Source organism: Pyricularia grisea (assembly GCF_004355905.1).
Source record: "Pyricularia grisea strain NI907 chromosome Unknown Pyricularia_grisea_NI907_Scaffold_2, whole genome shotgun sequence".
Lineage (NCBI taxonomy): Eukaryota > Fungi > Ascomycota > Sordariomycetes > Magnaporthales > Pyriculariaceae > Pyricularia > Pyricularia grisea.
This window is the reverse complement of record NW_022156717.1, coordinates 3,729,443-3,748,934: the sequence shown is the minus strand read 5'-3', so window position 1 is coordinate 3,748,934 and position 19,492 is coordinate 3,729,443.

Sequence of the window (19,492 nt, the reverse complement as noted above, 5' to 3'; positions counted from 1 at the left end):
TTATTACCGTTTAACGCGAAATTAACGTAACCATTTTTATTTTCGCCGTTATTTAATAATAAAATTAAACGCCGATTTTTATCCGGTAATTATAACCCGTTTCGCGTTTATTAATTCGTTTCCGCGATTTTTTTTAACGTTACCGTTATATTAAAATTTCCAAATCCGTTAAAAACGATTTCGGCCGTAATTTTTTCTGCCGTTTTAATATTAATACGTCCGGCAATTTTCGTCGTCGCGATTTTTACGACCAATTTAACGTTTTTCGCAACCGTTTTATTACGGTTTTTTTTTATTTTTGGCAAATTTCCGCCCCGGAAACGGGTTTTTTTCAAAACGATTTTTTAAATAATTTTAAATTTAATTTATCCCCGGATTATTATTTAAACGACCGGAAATTGGACCGAGAAATAAACGAATACGGCCGTCGTTAATATATATCCGTAATAAGGTTTTTATAATAATTTAATTACCGGATAAATAAATGGGTTTTTTTCCGTTCCGTAAATAAATAAATAAATAAAATTTATTTTTTCGTTACGCCTTATACGTTTTTATATTATTACCAATTTTTAATAAGGAATTTTTCCCGGTTTTCGGGTTAATATAATATATATTCGCCCCGCCAAAAATTTAAAAAAATTTTTATTTTTTTTAATATTTATATTACGAAACGCGTAATCCGCGTAATTTTAATATTATAAATATATTTTTAAACCTTTTAACCTTTTATAATAATTTATCGGGATTATTTACCCCCCGAACCGTTATTTATATATATATCGTTTTATTATATTTTAAATTGGTTAAAAATTTATACGTTTTCGAAATATTTTAAAAAATTTATATAAAATTATCGTAATTTATTTATTTAATTAATATTATACGGCCGTAATTTTTCTTTTTACGGTTTTTTACGGATAAAATTTTTTTTATTTTTTATTTGTTTTTTTTATTTTCCTTTTTTTTATCCGCCGTTATTACCGGCCCCGGTTTAATATTGGTACGTAATTAAAAAAAACGGGTTAATCATTACGCATTTAATCAATTTTACGTAAAAAATCGGGTAAATATCCCCCGGTACGTTTAACGTAATTATTAATGGTGTAAATACCGCGGTTATTATATATTTTTTATGAACGTAATTAAATTTACGGTACGGGCGATTATTACAAATATTACGGAAATTAAAATATATTTCGTCGTTTATTTTAAATATTTTTGCTGGACGCCGAAACGAATTTATTCCAATTTTTTATTATTATTATATATATATTATAATAATTTGGGCGATATTTGTATTTTAACGTAGGTATTTAATAAAATAAATTGCGCGTTTTTTTGGGTTTATGGAAAAAACGGGTAATAAAAGTTACCGAAACGGGGTGGTTTCGATATTAAATTTTAATAATAATTTATTCGGATTAATACCCGTAATTAAAGAATTTTTATTATTAAAAATTAATAAAATGACGTTTAAATATTTGGGCCAATTTTTTTGGTCAAACGCTACGTAAATTCGTAGATAATATTACATTTTTTGGTTCGTTTATTTTATACCGCCGTCGGTTTCGGGGTAATATATTGTAAAAAAAATTGTTTAATTTTTATTTATTTGTATAATTTCGTCCAAAATCTGTGCATTTAATTTAATTTTTTATTTAAAATAATTCGGTTAAAAAACCCTAAAATTATTATTATACCGTTTTAAATTTTATAACGTAATTTTTTATTTTTATTAAATATATTATTTTTAATTATATATATTTGGATAATTTATCGGTTATAATTATTAAATACCGGGGAACGGTTTCGTCGTGTTTAAATAAATCTATTATAAAATTTATAAAAGTTTATTTCTAATATTCGTCCGGCGTTAATAAAAATTATAATATTTTTTATTAAAAACGTTGGAAAAATTTCGATTTTCGGTATATATTATAATTACGGACGAATTATTTTACGTGTTTTATTATTCCATTCCAATGGTAATTTTTTATTAAAACGGCGAAAATATTATTTCGGTTTATATAACCTATAATAGGGAATTTATAAGTTTTTTAAAAAATAATAATGGTTAAAAATTTTTAATTTGGTAATCATAAACGTTTTTGGTATAAAAATATATTTAACGCGTTAACCGCGTAATTTATAATTTACGTTTTTATTTCGGTTTTTGGGGGGAAACGTTACGCGTTATTATTAATTAGTTTTAAACGTATATAATATATATGGTTTTTCCGCAGCGCTTTTTACCAAAAAACGGCCAAATATAATTATAAAAACAAAATAATGGGTAACATATTGGTTTAAACCCGAAAATTGGTTTAATTTAGTATTAATATTATTACCGAGTGGAAAAAACGTAATACGGTAATTAATTTTAATTTGTAATATTTATTTTATTTTTTTTGGTAAACGTGTCGGAAATTGTTATTAATTATTTAAAACGGAAACGGAAATAATAATAAAATTTGGCGAATATTTTTACCCACCGTATTTATTTTTTAAATATTTTTTTTAATTTAAAAAAATATTTTAATATTTTATAATCCGTTAAAATTAAAAACGGTTGGCGAATATTTTATAATTCCGCATTCCAAATTTTTAGGTATATTATTACGGCCAAAAATCTTTATCGTAAATTATATAATTTTTATAATTCGTTCGTTTTTTTTAAAATAAATAACCGTTTAAAACCGAACCGAAATAATTTATTTCGATTTTAATTTTTATTACGTTATTTTATTAGGCGAAAATTGGGGTTTAAAAAAAGGTTTTTTTTGATTTTTCGAATATATTATTAATTTTTGGGGTTTAACGGAAAAATATCCTTTTTTTATTAACGATAACAATAATTCGATTAAAATAAAATAATTTTAAATAAAATTTCGTTAAAAATTGGCGAATTTTAAAAATTTTTGTAAATTTTTTAACCGGGTAGGTATTTTTTATTTCCGTATTATTCGGATTTTTTCCGGATCCGTTTGGGTTTTTTTTTTATTTTAATCATAAATTCCAAATATTTTATTTTTTTTACCGCGAATATATTTCTTTTTAAATTTAAATTTAATTCGGCGTTATTTAATTTTTAAAAGGTTAGGCGAATTTTTCGTTAATAATTATTATTGGAATTTAACGAATAAATTAATATATTATTTAGGTACGTTAACGTAAAATTACCTAAAATAATTTCTAATATTTCGTTAACGTAACGTTAAAAAATTGCAAACGTTCCGGTTAGGTTAAAAAAATATACCAGCCATTTCAAAAATCCGAACCGTATTTGGAACGCCGTTAAATATTCGTCGTTTTTTACCATTTTTATTTTATAAAAAACGGCGCGTACGTTTATTTTTATAAATTATTTGGTTTTTATTAAAAAACAAATTATTTTTTTAATTAACGGTAACGGGTAACGGTTTTATATTATAATATTATTAAATATTTGGTAATTAACGTAAAAACGTTATTTTCCCGACATTTTGTAAATTATTAATATTAATATCGCCGCCGAAAAAAAGTTTATTTAAATTTAATTTTTATTTATTATATTTACAAATTATTTTCGTAATTTTAATAATTGGTTTTTAAATTTATGGTATAAATATTCCCAAAATAATATCGGAATGCGTTTTTAATCGTTTTATTATAATTGGATATAATGGTTAAATTATTTTTTATATAAAAAAAATTCGAACGTTTTAATTTGGTCGAATAAATTTTCGAAACCGGCTAATTTTTTAAATAATTTAATCGGTCCGAAATTATCCGTGGTAATAATATTTATTTTTAATATTTGGGTTATTTTACGTAAAAAAATCGTTGCGAATTTTATTTATTTGGGGGTATTTCGTTTTATTTTTTTATAAACCGTTAAAAATATATTACCAATAATTACGGTAGGTTTATTTTAAATCCGTCGCGCCGATAATTTACGGACCAATATTTCTTTTATTATTTTAATACGAAATTTATTATAATCGGTTTCGAAAAAAAAAATTTATGTATTATTCAAAACAATTTAATATTACATTCCGGATTAAACCCGGGATAATATAAAATAATATTGGCGTTATTTATTTATTTACGTTTATTTCGTATTTCGTAATTTTTTATATTATTAAAAACGCGTTATTTAATACGGTATCCAATTAACGCGGGGCGGGTAACGGAAATTTATTAACCCGTAATTAAATCGCGTATTTTTCGTTTATCGCCGCGTAATATTTATAATTTAAATTTATTTATATATTAATAAATTGTAAATTATTTAAAAAAACGGGGATAAAAAAAGGTAAATTATTTATAATTTGGTAAATCTTTTTTTCGCCGCCGTCGGTTATTATCCCTACCGCTTTTACGGTTTTTATTTTTTTTAAATTACCCGGTTTAAACCTTTAATTAAATTTTATATTAAAAATTATTCGTTTTTTTATTAAAAATTTTTAAATAATATTATAATAATCGTTATATTCGAATATAATACCGTTACGAATTTATAATTTATTATTTAATAAATAATATTCCCGTAACGAAAATACGTCCCTAATTTACGCCGCCGTTAATATTGTTTTTATAAAATTTAAAAAACGCGTTATTTTATTTCGTCCCCCGTTATTATTAAAATCGGAAAATATGTGTACCGATATTTGTTTTTAAATAAATTATATCTGTTTATTTTTAAAACGTTAACGTTAATTATTAGGGTATTTTTATTGTTTATAAATTTCGAAATTAAAATTATTTAAACACGGAATTAATTATACCGTTTTTTTAAATCGAAAACCTCCAAATTTTGGGCCATTTGGCGATAAATCGCCGTTATATCGAAATATAAATTATTTATAATATTCCGTTCCACGTATATTTTTTTAAATTCGGGTTAAAATTTTAAAACGTAAAAAATTTATCCGTATTTCGTTCGATTAAAAAACCCCGTCCGCCATTATTAAAATCTTTTCGAAAATTATAATAAATTGGACGAAAAATTAATTTGGTTTTATTTTTAATAATTCGAATTTGGCGAAAATTTGGACACGTTTATAAATATTATTATATATACGTTTTAAATATTTTAAAAAATTAATATAATTATAAATTTTATTTTTACCGCTAATTTCGTAATAAAAACGGATCATTTTTTGGACGGCGGATTTTAAATTTGTTTAAAAATATTTATATTAATTTCGGTAATTATTAATAAAATCCGCGTTCCGTCGTAATTTATATTTTATAATATAACGTTAAACCGTAAATAACGTTAAAAAACCGTTATATAATGGGAAATTTCGAAAAAACTTCCGTCGAAGCGGTAACGCGGTTTAAAAAATTTCGGCCGCGGTTAACGTTATTGGAACGTTTAATTAAAAAAATTGGATTTTTTTTTGTAATTTGTTAATTATCCGTTATATTTTTTAAAAGGCGATTTCCGTTATTGGGGCGGTGTTTTTAATTATTGGTGGTAAATTTATAATAATCGAAAAAAAAAACAAATTTTAATAAATGTAAAAAAATAAATTAACGGCCTTATAATTATTAAATTTCCAAATGGAATTATTATTAAAACTAAAAGGTAAAAATATAAAACCGTTATTTGTTCGCGTTGGGAAGGTGTTTATATAAGGGAGGGTTACGTATATTCCCATCGTTTTAACACGTTATAAAATACGTATATTTAGCACGAATCCGTTATAATATATATTATTTTTTATTTTATTACGGAAAATTTCCAAATAAAATATTTGGAAAATACGTATTTACACGAAATATTTTTTAAATTATTTGGAAATACCGTCGAATATAATCGGAAAATTAAATTTAAATTTTTCGCGTCCGTTAAAAAAAATTAGAATAATATTAATATTGGTTTAAAAAATTTAAGTTCTCTTTTAAAATCAAATTACGCGGAATATTTATTTTCGAAATTTTTGGGTAATTTGGGTAATTTATTTGTAAAATTAATTTTTTTCGTTTTTATTATCGCTATTATTTTTGGACCGGGTAAAACATTTTTAAATTATTTTATTATATTTAACCGGAATATTAAAAATATTATTTTTAAACGTTTGGAAAAATATATTATCGGATATTATTTGGTATATTTTAAGGTAAAATATTAGATAAAAATAATTAAAATATTATAATTAAAATATCGGGGTAACCTATTTTTAAAATAAAATTTAATGGGTTAAAATAATTAAACGTTTAAATTAAATAATTGGCATTTTTAATATTTGGGGTAAAATTGTAATTAATTTTTGGGTAAATAATAAATTAATTACTATTAAATAATTTTAAATTAAACTTTATTTATATAATAATAAACATATTTCATATAATTAATATTCCAAATATAATTTCTTTTAATCTATATAATTTATAATCCCCAATCGAGGCTTTACAAATTACCCAAAATTATTTTTTGGCGGTTATATAATATTACGTAACCCAATCTTTATATATTTTTATTTTTTACCGGTCGGTGTTTTTTTAATTAAATGTCGTCCGGAGGGGTGTAACCCCACCTGGCCTTTTTGGTACCGGCCCAATTATCTGGTTATAATATAACGGTAAATATACCCTTACATTTTGAAAAACCACCTTAAATAAGGGTTTATTACCGAGAAAATTAATTGGTTAAATATGCGGTTTATTAATATTATTAAAAATATTAAATAAGGCGAAAAACTTTCTCGACTGGTTAATTGGATTATTAACCAAAATTTACTTTCTTTTTTATATAAATTGGTTAAAAAAATTACTACGGGTGTTAACCAATAAATAAATAGAGTAAAAACCCTAGATATACGGAATAAACGCTCCATTACCCAAATATAATAATAAAATAATTAAGATGGAATTCGATTTATAATACCATTTAATTTATTTGTATTTTATTATTTATTTTATACTAAAATCGATTTAAATCTTTAAAAAGCTGTCCCATTATCCAATATTATTATAAAAATAAAACGAATAATTAAATTTTATTACCGAAATACCGCCCTCTATTATTGGCATATATTTTTATTTTTACCCCGCCAAATTCCGGTATCGTGGTATCGTGCCCGGTTACGTAAAAAATTGGTCGAACGCCGTGCCGTTATTATATTAATTGCACGATTAAACGAAACGGCCGACGGCGTTTTTACAATTAATAGAGCCCGGTTTAACGGATATTATTTCCAAAATTATATACGTATTGCGGTGTTTGCAAGTATATTATTATATATGGTGGCCAAATTTAGCCTGCGGTACGAGGGGACGAAAATTAAAAAATGTAAAGGAGGTTATTAATTTTAGAAAAACTGGTAAGGTGAATAAGATTATAGGATAATGTGGGTTAAATTTGCGGATTTGCAGGATTTGGGTAAAAAGGGTAATGGTTTTTCGGTTATTATTTTTTTAACAATAAACGAATGGAGCTTTTTAATTCGGTTTATAATTACGGAATTTCGTCGCTGTAATGCGTCGGTGCCAACGTTTAACGTAAACGGGCGTTTAAAATTAAGCGAAATTTAATTATATTTGTATTAAATTGGTTATTTTGTTTGTAAATAATTAATATATGCCCCGAAAATAACTTTCATCCGGTCGTTAATAAATTAGCGTTATTATTTACCCGTTTTCCAAACCTTAAAACCAATATGGGCGGCCGGCGGCCTTTTGCATAATGTCGAAATGTAAGGTATAATTTTATTATTTTCCGTTGTCGTTAATTACCTGCAGCCGAAAATTTTGGCCCGTTTATATTAAGGCGGGTGGTTTTTACATAAATATAGGAAATTACGGGAGGGAAATCCTTTTTATATTTAATAATTTAATATTATTGCATTATTGTTTTATTTATATTTAATAATGTTAAAATAATATTATTGCCATTGATTTTATATATTGTATATAATTTTCAACAGGTGGTATATTTCAATTAAATATTTTCCCTAATTCTTTTAACTTTTAAATTTGTAAATCTAGGTTATTTTCCTATTTTTTCCTTTATTCCTTTAAATTTTAAAACTTTTTATTTTTTATTTTATTTTTTATTGTTTTATTAATATATATTTTGTAAGCATTATTAGCAAAGTTTTGCAATATGCGTTAATAAAACCGAAATTCTAAACATAATCGGCATTTACGGCCTTTTAAAAGCCGGAAAAATAACCCTGCTATTTTAATTCCGCCATAACCCAGCTAATTTTAAAACGTTAAATTGGCGATAAAATTTAATAATAACCACGTAGGTTATTGGAAAAAACGATTAAATGGGTCCAAATTATTAAAATATGGATTAAAGTTTTATACCTAGTGATATTTTTCCCTTTTTTATCCATTATTTATTTAATTTGTTATTTGCGTCGTTACCGTGGAAATCCCAAAATATCTTCCGAATAAGCAATTATGGATAAATACGTTAAATAATGCGATTTTTCGAAAATAATATAATTTTTCCGGAAACGTGGTTGGTAAATTTTTAATGTGGCGGTTTTATTTGGTTTTTAAAATTAGAAATGGCCGGTTAAAACACGTTTGGAAATAAAATATAATTTTTGCAAATATGTACAACGTTAAACATATATGTTTATTTTTGCCAAAATTATTTGCAGGCAAATAATTATTTTTTTTCAAATTTTTCATTATTAGCTAATTTTATATTTAAACCTTTTATAATTTCCTTTAAATAAATAGCTGGTATAATTTTAAATCCGTTTCTAATACAGGTTAAATAGGCAATATTATTTGCAAATTTAAATTTATGGCGTGGGTCAAAAATATTTTCCGATTTGGGAATATTTATTTGGGAAAACTTTTCGGGCTTTTTTTTTAAACCGTATTTTAATACTGGTTAATTATAATATTAATTCGTGAAATGTTTTTTCGACCGGAAAACCCAATAAAATACAGCCAATTTTTTGCGTCCACGTTATATTTAAACATTATTGGAAATTCTTTAAGGTTTTTGGAATTAAATATATAGAAGGATAGGAATTTAAAATACCTTTTTTATTTTTATAATCAAGATAATATACGGTAGGCCTCCCGCAATGCAACCACCGCTAATATAAAGTAATAATAATATAATTACCCCTAAATTACATATACGGTTACAGCCAAAAAAATAAAACAGATATCCAAAATGCGAATGGCTTTTTTGGTAGCCAATAAAAAAATTTATTATACAGGGTATATTAATATTTTTCCAGCCAGGAAATTTAATAAACGGTGTATATGGGAAAATAAATATATATTCTCTGTTAAATAAATATTTACGCTATTTATTACCAAATATTTGCAATTTTTTTGTTTTGTTTATTATTTTGGCCGATTATATAAATATAATTGCGGAATTAAAATAAATAAATATAATTATAATTGGTGATAAAATATATAAAGTAACCGATTATATTTAATAGGTTGGGGTTTATATAATAAGCGGCTAAATTTACATGGAAATTATACGAATTAATCGTAAATATTTAACCACGGTTTTATTATTGCCGGTTTGGAAAAAATCAGCATTAATAATTTTAAATAATTAATATACGGAGTTTGCTTTTTTTCGTGCAGGATTCTTATAAAGGTTATTTGGCAGCACGATATTATATAATTCCGGGGTATAAAATATACCTTTATCCGCGTTTCGTAGTTATAATTATTAAAGAATTTAACTAAATATCTAATAGCCCGTTAATAGAAATATTGGCTTTGGACGGTATATAAACGACTTTATATATCGATAATTAATTAATAAAATTATTTAGAAATAATAAATCCATAAAAGATTAATAATTATTATAATTATTTATTAATTTTGGAAAATACCATGGGATAATACCAAAATTATAAATCTTATTAAAACACGAAATTGTTTTTTTGCGCTGGGACCGGTGCCCGCCAACGAAAAGCTTTGGTAATATTAAATATTATTAAAAAAACATGGATATACGAATCGATAATTTACTATATTATAATCTAACGCGAGAATTGGCTGCTATTTGCGTAATGAAAATAAATAATTACGTGGCCCATTTACATTGGTCTTCGGAGTAAATTATTTAATAACCCAATTTTAATATATGGAAAATTATCCGAAAAGGAAAAATGGATTTTATGGAATAATATTATTAATTTCGGTTAAGGTTAAATCGATAAATCCTACTAAAATAGTGTTTTGCTGTTTTATAATAAAGGTAATTTAATTAAAAAATATTTAAAAGGTGCCCGCATGCGCCAAATTCTTATGAACTGCCAATTTCCGCTAAATTCATAAATTGGGCAATTCTTTTTCGTTTTTTATTATTATATTCGTTTATATAATTTCTAGTTTCTTATTTTAGCGTATTATTCCGAATTTTATTCCTTTAAAGTTTAAAAGACTATAATTTTTCCAATATCTAGTTTAAATAATTATATTTTACTTTTTTGCGCGATATAAATTTGGTTTTATTAATGGCGTTAATGGCGGATTTGGCGAACGTGGGAATTCGGCCATATTAGATAAGGTCGATAAACTCCGCAAATTTATCGGCAGCCGGATTTTCTTTCCACGAATATAATTTTTATTCCGTTTAATTATACCATATATATTCGGTGGTGTTTTTGTAATTTTTAACGATAATTTTGGCTCGTATATAATTTATCGTCGTCGGTAACCAAAATTCCGGCAAAAGTTTTATTTTCGAAGGTATTATTAGTTTTGTATTTCCACGGGATGTAAAATTATATATTTGTTACGTAATTTAAATTACTTACCGCCGTAAAAATTTTAAATTTATTACTGTAATTATCGTTTTTTATAAAAATATAAACCAAAATAAAGTTACTAGGTTTAAAAGTTTTTTTGTATTTGGAATATATTAATGGAAATGGATAACGTTAAATTCGGCGAAATTTTTAAAAACGGTAATTAAAAGTTTGGTATTAATTTAAATCGGCGTAATTCGGGCGAATTTGATTTTGGGAATATTTTCAGCCAATATTTGTTAAAGGTCGAAATTTCCAATTTTAAAATAGATTTTTCATTATTATTACGTAATTATTATACAGGTATAATATATTAATAGAATATAATAAAAATATTTCACCGTAATTAATTTATTTGGTATATTCCGTATAAAAACGTTTGGTAAATTTACCCGTCGTAATTATCCATCCCAAAAATTTAAATCTAAGCGATATTATTTTAATTACCCGGTATTTTGGCCAGATTTAATTATTAAAAACGATATTATCCTGGTTAAAAATATGGTAATAACCTATATAAAAAGTTTTAAAACTATATATATTATTAGCTATACATTTTTATATAATCCCATTATACGTTCGTTAATATAAATTAAAACGACGTAATATACTAATATTTTCGCCATAGTTTTAACCAACGTTAACCCAGTAATCCAAAAGATTTTAAGGTTAGCCAAAAAGGTTAACCCTAATATAAAAAGGATTATAGCCGTTTTAAGCAAACCAAATTTTGCGATTAAAATTATTATAAAATAAATTGCAATTAACCATATTAAAGGTAAAAAAGGTAAATTAATATTAAATTATTATATCGTTAAAAACCGTTGCCCAAATAACGCCGGTATAATATTAGAGGAGGGTTAAAAAGAAAACAGCTTTTTTTGCGGAATTAGGGTCGGATTTAAAACGGATTGGTAAAACGGGAAACGAAACGTTTAAAACCCAAATTCGTGCCTTTTTGGCCAGTTTGGTTAAAAACAAATTTAAAAAATTTAAGTCCGAAATCGAAAAAAGCTGCGGACGTTATTAAATAAAAAGCGTACTATGGGGCCCCCGAAATTCAACTCTAATTTACAGCGAGCCTATTTAAGTAATTTATACGACCAGTTTTAATTTATTATTCGTAACGCATTAAATGGTAATTATATATAATATATCGATTTTTTTAATAAAAAGTTTTACAGGTTTATTATCTATATTATAGAGTTCAACGAGCAGTTTTTAATTGGGATATATATATATACGGTTATATTTACATATTTATTAATAAAAAGAATTTTGGGCCGATTATATTACCAAAAAAAGGGAAAAAAAATCTTGGTCGATAAGTTTAGGCGTTTTACGTTTAAAAGCAATAATCTAATTAATCCTTTTATCGAATTATTAAAAATATTTCCAATCGTTAATAAACTTTTTATATTAAACGATGGCAATTTTTTAAATGACGCCTTCGGTGCAATGGAAAATTTATTCTAAAATAACGAAAGTATTATAAAATATATCCGCAAAGTTTACACCAATAGCCGGAATGTTAAATTAAGCACGGCAAGCCAATATTTACCTATCCCTATTTTACAAATAATCGATTTTAAACTAATATTATTTAACTGGCCAGTTTAACGGATCGTTATTTGCAATTATATTTATAAAATAGTTTAAAAATTGGTAAATATTTACGAAAATATATATTTGGATTATTAACCGTTTGGTTAAAATTTTTTTAAAAACGTTATTAAGGTAATTTGCCAAAATTTCCAAATCGAAAAAAAACTGTATAAAATGTTTATTTATAATTACGTTGCTATTTTTTTGCTAATATTAAAAAATACAAAAAACTTCTGTTAAGAATAAAGCGTAAATGCCCCTTTATAGACGTTAAACAATTATTTTAACGATAATTTATTAAAAGACCAAAAAAGCTGGTTTATTTCCAATATTAGAAAAATCGCCGGCGCGGCATCCAAATTTTAGTAAAATGGTATTGGGAAAAGATCGCCCACACGCTTACCGAGGACCAACTTTAAAATATAACAATTTATAATTAAAATAATGCCAAAAATATACAGGGATATATTTACAATATTTTCGAAAAGTATTATTAAATTTTTATAAAACGTTTTATTAATAATATATTTTTACACGTTATACACCATAATTTATTTTACGCCGAAAACGGCCCGTAAACGTTTTTAACTCCAAATTTGTATGTAATTTAAACGAGATTTAATTAAAGTAAATCGCTGGTGAAAATAATTTTGTAAAAATAAAAAAGGAAAGGTTTGCACAGAATATCGCGAATTTTAGGGCTATATTTAATATTTTTAAAAACATATTTATTAAAAATAATTAATCGATTGCGAATATTTATTTTATTGGATTAATTAATATTAGCGTTTTTAATATATATTTTGGTCGATTACTATATTTGGTATTTTTCGTACGAGAAAAACACGCCAAACCACGGCAAAATATCTTATAATAGTTTTAATTTTTATAATTTTACCTGTTAATTTTACATTTTAATTAATTATTTTTATTTGCTTAAATTTCGGATTTCGAAAATATTTTAAATATTAATTTGGAATAGGAAAACGATTTTTATAAAAAACGAAAAATAATTTAATTTTGCCGCCGTTAATTAATTTATATTAATTTTATTTTATTTTTGGCCAATTACGATGCCTATAAAATTTTTGGCAAAGTGGAAGGTTTATATAAAATAAAAATAATTAAATCTCGTCGTTTTTTTTTCCTTTTTGGTATCGCCGTTACGTTTTACTTTCCGTATGGCCTTTTTCGGCATGTTTTTATTCGCGGCCCTTTGGACGTTATTACGTAATATTATATATCCGAAAAAAATTAATTCCAATATGCCTTTTTCGTCGATAATAAAAAAAATTAGCCATATAATTTTAATTATATTATCCGTTAAAATGGTCGACCGATTTAAATCCCGTTATTTTAATTCACCGTTTTTATTCTTTTTGGATTATTATAAAATATTATTGGGTATTGGAGCTAAATTTAACCAAACCGGTAATATTTTCTAATTATTTTCCAATAAGGCAAAAAAAGGCCGAATTCTTTTATAAACCTTTTATATAACCTTCCAATTATCGTATAACGTAATTGTAAACTATTTAAGACGCTTTTTAAAAAAGATTTGGAAATTACCCGATATTAAACCAATTATAATCTCGTATATTTTATCGATGATAATTTTGGTAAAAATATTTTAACGTTTTTTTTATATACCGGGCAATATTTAAAATAATATAGCCCGAATAAATATATTTTAAAGGATGTTTTTCGCATATAAAATTTCTAATATTTCCTTAATATTAAAAAAAAGGTAATTTAACCGAAAGATATATTTAACCAATATCCTAAAATAAATGGATAAACCCATATTAACCCTTATTTTTTTACAAGGGCCGAATTTAAGGCCGGGAGTGGGAACGAATATTATATGGCTATATAATCTTTAACGCGTTTCCAAAATTTTAACTCCTATAAGCAATTTATATTAAGGTTAATATTTAAAAGCTTTTTGAATAATGTTAATGTATTTTTAAATAAAAAAGCAAATATTTTAAGGCTGGTTTAAAAACGTTAAAATTCGGTTATTTAATATTTAACAAATTTTAAACAAAACCTATATATAACCTCGTTTAAATTCAAATAGCGTTAATTTTACCCTGTAGGATTAAAATAACCCAAGTTTTTTTCCGTTTTTTTTAAAACGTCGGATATTACGTTCAATTGGTCCTTAACCATTTTTAATTTATTTGTTACTGTAACAATTTCTTTTTTTGCGGCTATTATCTGCTTTTTTTACTTTTTAAAAATGGTTTTGTGTTTGTTAACGGATTTCTTATACTTTTCATTATATATAACCATTCGGTTTAACTTTTATTCAAATAATTTAATCGTTAATTTTAAATCCGCGTTTATAGTTTTTTATATTTTAAACTTTTTGTAAATTATTATTTTATTTTTTAAAACTTTGTTGGTTTCCGCACTCTGCTCCAAAATCTTTTTCCTTAATCGTTTTTTTTCGGTTTTTTATTCCGCAATTAATTTAGCCAACTTTTCCAAATTTTTTCTATATATATTATTTATAGCGCGGAATCTTTTTTAAGCAATTTTATAATTTTTAAAAATGATTTGTAATTATTAAAAACTTTTATTTTGGAACATTTTATTAATAAAAAAAATAAACTGGTATAAAAGAATTTTAGGTTATTAATAATAGATAAAATTTGCCGGAACAATTGGTAAATTTATAACGACGGCAAATAAATTAATAATTTCAATAATAATAAAGTAATATATATACCGAAATAAATAAAATATATTTTTAAATTTGAGGTTTATATGCCTGTAAAGTTTTATTTTTAAAAGCTGCGTTTTAATATATAATAGGTTAATTCCTTATATAAAAAGCTTTGTTATTTTTCGACATTTGGTTTCGAAAAAAGCAAAAATAAAAAATTAATATTTACGACCGGGGTTAAAATAATCCATTGGTTATTTAAATTGGACACGTTAATTCCAAAAATATATGTTGGCGATAAAGTAAATACGCCAATATTTAAATAAAATAGAGTTGATTTGCTAAATTAAACGAAATTAACGTTAAATGGGGCTGTAAAATAAAATAATTGGGTAATTTTTATTGCAATTTTATAATATTAATATAATTATTATAATTTGCCTATTTAGGCGGGATATAACCATCCGGATTTAAATTATATATATAATAATAATTAAAATTATTGGCGGTAATAAATGGAAAGAATTTATATTTTTTATTATTTATATTTTTAATTAAAATTCCCCACAAATCTTAACAAATAAAAAAATTAAAATTATTATATAACGCCGTGGAAAGGTTAAAAAATTAATGGCTCGTATTTTATTGCATTTATGCGGGAATATAATATTAATATAAATATTTATTAGGCGTATTTAAAGGGTGGTAATTTAAAAACTTTAACCCAATAATAACGTTGGCCAAATATACCTATTATTTTCGAAATAACACCACTTTTCTCACCAGGCCGGAAATTACGGCCGTATTATATAAACGTAAATATTTCCAAATATACGTCCCTTTACAAATATTTATTTAAAGGTCGCGAACACGGAATCCGCCCGAAATTTGGCTTAACCGCAATTATTTTTGCGTTTCATAATTTGGAACCAAAATCGGGGCGTTTTACCATATTTACGCGTTTTTTGCCCATTTATTCACTTATTTAGGCTATTTACCTTTTATTTACCCTTTATTTACCCTTTATTTACCTTTTATTTACCTTTTATTTACCTTTTATTTACCTTTTATTTACCTTTTATTTACCTTTTATTTACCTTTTATTTAATAGGGCGATTTTATCGATTAGTTACCGTTGAATATATCCCATTATTTATTTATAATTTATTATAAATTGGCTGGCGTGGCTTATTGGTTAAAAATTCCCGCGATAATTTATAACGTATAATTAATAAAATTGTATAAATAATCCCCAATTTCCACATATTTTAATTAAATTCCACCGTTTTTTAATGGTGCACGTTTTTTATCGGCTTTACAATATTATCCACAATATAAGCAATTTTAATGCGAAAATTTTACACCCAAATAATAATGGTAATAAATTAAATATATAATATATAATTATAAAAAAAAATATAACGGGGGATTGTTAATAATAATAACGTTTAAAAATTGGATATATTAATTTATCGGGCATATAATAAATATTTTGCAAATAAAACCAGATTTTAATGTAAAATAAACAACGTATTATATTATTTAAATATCTCCAAAAAACGGATTTATAATAATATTTGTAATATTTGGTTTAAATAAAGCCCTAATATAATTAATACCGACATTTTTAACGCAGGTTATTTTGGAAACGCCGGCAATTTCGATAAATAAAACGCCGTTATTACCACCATAAACCTCCGCAATATAATAATTCCAATAATAACGCCCGAAAATTGCAACCTTTTCTAATAGAGGTTACGAAATAACTTTAAGGTTTTAAGGTTGGAGATTATTTGTAGGGATAATTAAACCGTAAAAATGGCAAATAACCGTCTGTTAACGGATAATAGAAATTTTATATTGTTTATATAATTAATTGCACAATTAATTGTTGTTATATTCGTTGTTAAGTAGAGTATTAAAATTGGATACGTGTACCAATTCCATGGCATGATATCTTCGATCCGGATTGCCGGAAGTGCGGGGTAGAACCACGTGACCGGTTTTGGCCACGCAGGGCTGGCTAGAACCGTTCACCTGGATTACTTATTGCATTTATTACATTTATAAAAAAATGCGACAATAGCGGGAATTAAACTCATGCATTTTATATTATTATTATATTTATTATTATATGAATTATACCACTAAGCTATATCACTTATTTGTTTTATTTGCTTTATTGTAAAAAAGACGTAATATTTAAAATTTTATACGTGCATGCGTTTTATTTATTTTATTCGTTTATTTATTTTGGGTACAGGGTAGCCTTATAAAATCGGCTCCTGTTAACACCTTTTTATCCAATTCTAAATATTTGGGGCAATAAATTTTAAATTTAAACCTACCCCGATGTTTCTTATTTAAATATTTGGAAAAACATTTTTAAAATTCCATTATTATTTTGTAAGAAAGGTATAAAATTATTTTTCCCTCGTAAATTTTAAATTGGTTTTTGTTTAAAATTTTTCGCTTTTTTCCGATAATTTATTAAATATTATTTGCCTCGTGTTTTTTGTTTTAGCCTATATTTATTTTTTTCCGTTTCCGGGCGAAACTATCCTTATTTTCCGGCAATTTTAGGGCGTTAAATTTGCCGTAAATTTTTTCGATATAATTATTCCATTTTATTATATTATTAATAATATAATTCTTTTTTAGTTTTTATATACGGGATAGGGAAAAGGTTTATTATATACTTTTTCGTGGTAATAAACCTTTTTATTATACCGGGTTAAATGTTTTTTACGTGTAAACGAATTACTATATATATAACAGGTTGGTTTTAAATTATTAAATTAATCGAATTAAATTGCTAATAATAAGTATAATTTATTGGCAGCCTTTTTCATTTTCGATTGTAAAACGTTTTGCGTACCGTGGGAATTTATAACGTATTTGGCCCAATTAAACGCAAAATTAATAATATATTTATATACGGGGTAATTAAAAAATTGCTGGAAGTAATAAATTTTGGTGTATTTAATCAGGTTTTTTTATCATATAAACGAATTTCCGTATAAAAAATAAGTTGGTTTTTGGGTTAATATTAGTTTTATCGATTGGATTTTTTAAACGGCTTTTAAGTATGGTGTAATTGCATTATTTTTACATTGGAAAAAAAAGATATTTTATTAAAAATATTGCCTCGAATAATATTTCCACGCAAAATTTGGCCGATTTTCACCGTAACGTTATTTATTATAATATACCGAGATTTTTACGGGTTAATATATAAGGTTTGCAAATCTTTTTAAATTTGCTTTTATTCCCCTTTTCGCGGTTTATTTGTTCGAAAAATTTAGTTTTAAACCTTTTAAACGTGCTGGCGTACAAATTTGTAATTATTTTATTTATATAAAATAATATACGAGCTGTTTTTTTTCAGCCTCGGACTTATTATTAATCTTAAATTTGCCTTTTTTATATTTCGCGCGTTTTTTAAACCTTGTAATTTCTTTAAACTTTGCGTATTTTACACGTAATTTGCTAATATTTTCCCGTTTTTAAAAAAATTCGAAATCTTTTTGGGTTATATAAATTAAGGTATTTTCGTTTCGTTTAAAAAAGGCCTTCCGCATATGTTTAAACAGTTTGTTATTATTTTAAATATATTCGCCGAATGCAATCTAAATAAAATCGCCATTAAAATTCCTCGGCTGGTAATATTTTTCGAATATTTTATTAAAATTGGAGAGTATATAATTACGTTGCGCCGAAATAAACGATTTTAAAAACCGAATTAGCTTTAATTAATATTATAATTAGGGCTGGATATATATTATCGAGGCAAATATTTATATTTATTTGTATAAAATATAACCGTATAAATTTATAATAACCGGCCATTAAAAATATATAATACCAAAAAACACGTTTAATTTTTTAAAATAATGCAAAAGTTTTACGGTTTAATATTTTTTTTCAATGTAATTCGGCATATTTAACGTTTTTAAACTTTTCGAAATTCTCCCAAAAATAATACGGGGAATTAAAAATGCCGTTTTTAATTATTTGGGCAGCGATAATTTTTACCAAATCGACAAATGAATTATTTATATTTTTCAAGCTTATTTTAATTTTAAACAAATGCGTTAATTATCGGAAATTTCAAATAAACTAAAAGGAAATAAAAAATTTGGAATAATAATAATATATATATATATTATTTTACGAAAAATAAACTTTATTTATTTGCTGTTTATTATAATATTATATAAAATCGCCGAAAATATTTATGTTTTCGACGGCCTTTTTTCCAGGCCGGGGAAAATATATTTTAATTTAATTATATTTCAATTTATTCAAAATTTCACGGCGAAATTCACTTATAAAAGCCAATAAAATTTTAACGTAAAAAGCGATTTAAATTTCGCGGTCGTATGGAATATCGTTCGCATAAATTTATAAAATTATTAAAATAATAAAAATATCGGCTGTTATCGCTGCGATTTTAACAAATATTTGCTTTTT